This window comes from Podarcis liolepis (assembly GCF_965112155.1).
Source record: "Podarcis liolepis genome assembly, chromosome: 15".
Classification (NCBI taxonomy): Eukaryota; Metazoa; Chordata; class Lepidosauria; order Squamata; family Lacertidae; genus Podarcis; species Podarcis liolepis.
The window spans coordinates 26,764,853-26,770,852 of record NC_139566.1 but is presented as its reverse complement, the minus strand read 5'-3'; the positions used below and the strand labels follow the sequence as shown (position 1 = coordinate 26,770,852).

General features: G+C 46.4%; 1 long non-coding RNA gene across 1 annotated transcript in view; it reads right to left on the bottom strand.

The window, feature by feature from the left end:
* Positions 1 to 598: 598 nt before the first annotated feature.
* The window catches only part of LOC310695030, a 112,466-nt gene continuing 107,064 nt past the window's right edge, over positions 599 to 6,000 (bottom strand). The window contains exon 4 of the long non-coding RNA XR_014519874.1: positions 599 to 725. This is a non-coding gene — a long non-coding RNA (uncharacterized lncRNA). The remainder of the gene's footprint in view (positions 726 to 6,000) is intronic.

The following is a 6,000-nucleotide window of genomic DNA, read 5'->3' as shown; positions in this document are numbered from 1 at the left end:
ACCACAGGAGGGGAGAGTGCTCTTGGGATTGGGTCCTGCTTGAAGGTTTCCCACAGGCATCCAATCCAGTATGCTCTTCTTATGTTCTTAAGCTTTTTTAGCTTTTTTAGACATAGGTGTGGTGTATTGGGATGGGTTCACACATGCGGTCAGACAAGTAGCCCTCTTTCAGTCCTGAAACTTGCTAGGATGTAGGGTGTCCAGTTGATTATACCTGAAGGAGTGTCTCCACCCCCATTGTTCTGCCCGGACGCAGAGGTCCAGCGCCGAGGGCGTTCTGGCGGTTCCCTCATTGTGAGAAGCAAAGCTGCAGGGAACCAGGCAGAGGGCCTTCTCAGTAGTGGCGCCCGCCCTGTGGAACTCCCTCCCATCAGATGTCAAAGAGATAAACAACTACCTGACATTCAGAAGACATCTTAAGGCAGTCCTGTTCAGAGAAGTTTTTAATGTATGACATATTAGTGTATTTTTGGTATTTGTGGAAGCCGCCCAGAGTGGCTGGGGAAACCCAGCCAGATGGGCGGGGTACAAATAATAAATTATTATTATTATTAAAAAATCCATCTTTCAAGGGTGTTGTAAAGATAAAAGCATAGGAGAACATAGGCTGTCCCAAGCTTATTGGGGGAAATCTGGGGTAAAATTCTTCTTCTTCTTCTTCTTCTTCTTCTTCTTCTTCTTCTTCTTCTTCTTCTTCTTCTTCTTCATCGCAAATAAAGCAAGATCTAACATGGCAGACAAAAAAGGGAGGGGAAAAAGGAAAGAATGAAAGAGCAGCAACTCAAAGCAGGCTAGTCGATAAACCCAGATTAATTGATGTGCTTTCTGATTGAAGTCCTCTGCCAGTGATCATCACAGCACAATTCTGAATGAGATGCAAAACAGTGTCTTTTGTACACTGAGCATTCAAACCAGGCACTGGTGTGCTCTCCATTGATGTGATGTACTTAAGCAAAATACATATTTCACATCCAAGGAAAACCAGTAACAAAAACCACTTTTCCCACCTGGATGAAGAACAGCTGGGTGGCATTGTCATGGGAAGAAGGATAACTGGGTTATCCTGCGAGCCTGATGCTCTAAAAGGACAAAGCTGGAGGAAAACCAACTTCTGGGTTACTTAATGAAACCTGCCTCTAGTTTTTCCATGCTTCAGCTGGAGTATTTGGTTGCTAGTAGCTTCCAGCTATTGGACACAGTTCGCCTGCTTATTTGGGACTTGGGGACATCCAATGAGGATTTGTAAGTGAAAATAACTACTAGGCCTGGGCAGGCCGTGTCATCATCTTATATACCTGCTGGGATTGACAAGGCACCTGACCCTCACCTGAATCTCATAGCTCTCTTGTAGCTGCCTCTGATTAGTTATCATTTAACTCATGGGGGAAATAATTAGCACCACACATCATGTGCATGGAAGTTGCCGAACCAATTAACCAACTAGAAGGATTACTGTTAATAGCACCAGTTTTCCTATAACTTGATATTGCTGGATAGTTTTGATGAACTGCAAAAGCATTTTTAGTTTGCATTCTGTTGCCACCCTGGAACTTTCTTTATTAATGCCACTTTGTTTTGTACGATTCCTTGCGAATGAAGGAAAACAACTTTTCTGCTTGTATATGTTGATAATATAGTTTTGGTTACTGAGGACAAACATGATTATACAAAACTAGATTGGGTGCAGGCCTGGCCAGGACATAGGTGTCCTGACTATGCCAAAGGTGACCTGTGTGCTTGCTTGCTTGATTAACAGCTGTTGGGAACTTCAAAGTCCCTGCTCTCCCTTCTTATGATCTTTGTACTGGAACTGGAAACTCCAATAGAGAGCATTCCATGTCAAAAAGGAGGACAAGTGGGCACCCTATCAAATGACAGGGCAGGAGCTACATGGAGCAGGGTCTTTTCACTAGTTGACAAGTCTTATCAGTCGCTGATGTATGAGAGGATTTTATTTGCTGCTATTCTGGGCTTCTGGTGCACTGGGGTTTACACCAGCGTAATAGAGTTGGCCAGGATGCCAGAAGGGATACAATTTACGAGCTTTCTCCATTTTCTGCACAGCAGGGGGTGTTCAGTCAACAGTGCAAAGGCTGAGCTGAAGCGTTCCCTGCTGGTTACCTGCTTTCAGTAATGGGGGTCACTGTTTGGTAGTACCCAGTTGGTTAGCTGTCAGATTCTAGAGCTCCCTATTGGTGGCTCTTAGGTAAAAAAAATACAAGTTGCACCCCAATACTTCAAATTGGGCCCCACTGGCTAACCCTGAGTCTCATAGTTGCTGCGCCTGAGTTGCCCTGCCCTCGCATGAAGTCTTGGGTTTACAATTTTGGGAGAGGGGAGATTGCGGCACTGGGGTGAGGGAGGGCTGACAAGGCCCCCTAGATTTAGAGGCCATAGGCTTCAGCCTACTTAGCCTGTACCCTTCATATGGGTTCCCCATCTGGTTTGTCACTGTGAAAACAGGATGCTGGACAAGATGGGTCATCAGCCTAATCATCATCATCATCATCATCATCATCATCATCAATTTATACCCTGCCCATCGGGTATAACAAAAGACTAAAAATACATTAAAATATCAGTCATTAAAAACTTCCCTAAACAAGGCTGCCTTCTGATGTCTTCTAAATGTCAAATAGTTGTTTATTTCTTTGGCATCTGATGGGAGGGCATTCCACAGGGTGGGTGCCACAACCGAGAAGGCCCTCTGCCTGGTTCCCTGTAACTTCACTTCTCGCAGGGATGAAACCTCCAGAAAGCCCTTGAAGCTGGACACCACTGTTCGGGCTGAACAATGGGGGCGGAGATGCTCCAGGTATACTGGGCAGAGGCCATTTAGCTTTGAAGGTCAGCACCAACACTTTGAATTGTGCTCGGAAACACACTGGGAGCCAATGTAGGTCTTTCAAGACTGGTGTTATGTGGTCTCAGCAGCCATTTCCAGTCACTAGTCTAGCTGCTGCATTCTGGATTAGTTGTAGTTTCCGGGTCACCTGCAAAGGTAGCTTCTTCTTATCTACTTATGGGAGCAGGAGTGGAACTGTTTTCAGTAGCTAGAATGCAGCCAGCTCAGGAGACAGAAGTTGGTGGGTTGGGTTTTTTGCAGAGGACTGGAATGATGTGACTTTAAAAAGCTGCATGCTGTTTGCTTGTGGGGTGGTGGATGTGTGTGTGTGTGTGTGTGTATGTGTGTGCAGAACTGCTGGTGCTTTGCAGACTTGTCTAGGTGTCTGCTTGCTCCCCCATGCTTTAATTTGTAACCAAACAGGTTTTTCAGAAAAACACTTGAAACTGCCAACGCTTTCTCCACTCAAGGAAACCAGCCTCGTGAAAGGAAATGTGCCCTTGGAAATCTGCGCCGCTGGGGGAAGGCAAAGAGCTCCGAGACTCTATATTAAAATCTGAAGCCCACACAGAGGAGCCTTTGCAACCGAGTCCCATGCTTGTGAGAGCACGTGCCTGTGTTTTGCATGTGCAGCTTTGTGTGCAAATGCTTATCGAGTGGATAAATGTGCATGGTTGCCTCCGAAATCGAAATAAGAGCATAAGAGGAGTCTGCTGGGTCAGGGCACAAGGACACAACCCCCTCCTGTGGTTTCCAGCAAATGGTACTCAGAGGCATTGCTGTCTCTGCCTGTGGAACCAGAACATAGCCACTGTGCTTAATAGCCACTGATACCCCTCTGCTTCACGAATCATTGGGTCATCCAATTTTGGTTGGCCAAGCCAAATACATTGGCAAATTGGCCTGCTCCTGAATTTTCTGAAACTGGCTCCTTTTGCCTTGCTTCTCTCTCGCTGTGGAATGGGCATGTTCCCAGAAGAGCTTGCAAAACCATTTTTCATCATCTGTCATCCTGCTGGCAAGCGCTGCACAACTCTTCTCTCCATTTGAACCTCTTCAAGTCAAAGAGAAAGAGAGAGAAAGAAAAAAGAGACAGTTTCCCTGGCAACTGGAACAAGTGTGAAAAGCCCTGGAAAGGAGGCCATCGCCTCCCATGGTGCCATCGCTGAAGGCCATGCCACTGCCACTAATCTGGGGCAAATGTGTGTTTCGAGTCAACAGAAAGTACCAGGTTTTGGGTGGACGGGCTCTCAGGACTTCTGGTCTCGCCAGATCTCCTCTTGCCCTGAGCTGAATTCTTGTTGTTTTGTTGAAGTTCTTCTCAGACACACTAATTGCAGGCTTCTGCCGAGTTCTAATTGAGGAGCAAAGAAGTCACTTTTCAGAAATATAGTGATTTAAATATAAACTGGGCTGGTTCCAGTTTTCGGAAGTGGGTCAAAGGTCCAGGCAGTGTTGTGAAGCAAGGCTCCCATCTGCTCCATATTTATCTAATGCAGCATCCTAACACTTTAAGCAGTCATAGCTTCCCCCAAAGACTCCTGGGAATTGTAACTTGTTACAGACCCTCCAAGTGTCCTTATTTTCCAGGGACAGTCCTGGATTTACAGAAGCCGTCCTGGTTTCTGATTTGATCCCAGAATGTCCCACTTTTCTTTAGGATGTCCCTATTTTCATCAGAGAATGGAGGAGACTCTTGAGAGTCCCATGGATTGCAAGAAGATCAAACCTATCCATTCTGAAGGAAATCAGCCCTGAGTGCTCATTGGAAGGACAGATTGTGAAGCTGGGGCTCCAATACTTTGGCCACCTCATGAGAAGAGAAGACTCCCTGGAAAAGACCCTGATGTTGGGAAAGATTGAGGGCACAAGGAGAAGGGGATGACAGAGGACGAGATGGTTGGATAGTGTTCTCGAAGCTACCAGCATGAGTTTGACCAAACTGCAGGAGGCAGTGGAAGACAGGAGTGCCTGGCGTGCTCTGGTCCATGGGGTCATGAAGAGTCGGACACGACTAAATGACTAAACAGCAACAAATGGAGTTATGCGACCCCCCGAGCTAAGGAGATAAGTAACTATACAACCTTCAGAACACATCTGAAGGCAATCCTGTATAGAGAAGTTTTTTAAGTTGTAATGGGCAGCAAATAACAACAACAACAACAACAACAGAATTGGACATCCCTATTTTCATTGGAGAAATGTTGGAGGGTATGTTGTTAAGGGTGCTGAGAGTTCTTAGGAGATTCCCTCATTTTCCCCACAGCACTACAATTCCCAGAGTGCTTTTCAGTCAGTACCCACTTCCCAGGGAACTCTGGGTATCGTAGCTCTTTGAGGGAAGCAGGGTTGTCTCCCAGCAACTCTCAGTACCCTCAACAGACTAGAGTTACCAGGAGGCTTTGGGGGCAACCATGACTGTTTAAAATGGTATGATACAACTTTAAATGTAGAGTGAAGCTGCCCCCCACGCTTCCCATGCTTCTCCATGCATTTCTGTGTGCCCTCATTAACATCCACAACACATCCAAATTTAGTAGTACTCATGACAGTTCATCGGAGCAGTTGCAAAACTCCCGGTTGTTAATAAAGATAAAGGAAGGCCAGTGTTTTTATTTATTTTAAGGAGCCATGTAACTTCTGCCCAGCCTGTGTTGACTCAGTCCACAGAATGGGCGATGCTGCCCCCCTGCACTTGATGCAAAAGCAATGAGGTTGTCACTTTAAAGCAACACATTTGCATCACTTTGTATCTGATGAGAGCTGTCAGATAACAGGAGTGTCTTCTTTCAAGGAGCTGGTTGTGAGAGCTGCCCCCCCCACACCCCACACTGTCCTCCCAAGCTCAAGCATTTCCCTGAGCTCTGAATGGAAGAGTTGGCCAAGTCCCAGAAGGCTCCTTTCTCCACCAGACAATCCCACTCCCACACTGTGGTGTGTGTGTGTGTGTGGGGGGGAATATTTCCTACACCCCAAGAAGAAGAGTCAGGTAGGTTGGCCCTGGGGAGGAGTGGTGGGCAAGCAGGTGAGGATTAGGGGTCAATCTTAGGTGGGGATAGATTGACTTATAAGGGGGTCTTCTAACAACCATTTTTGTTGTTGTTGTTTAGTCGCTAAGTCGTGTCCGACTCTTCGTGACCCCACGGACCAGAGCA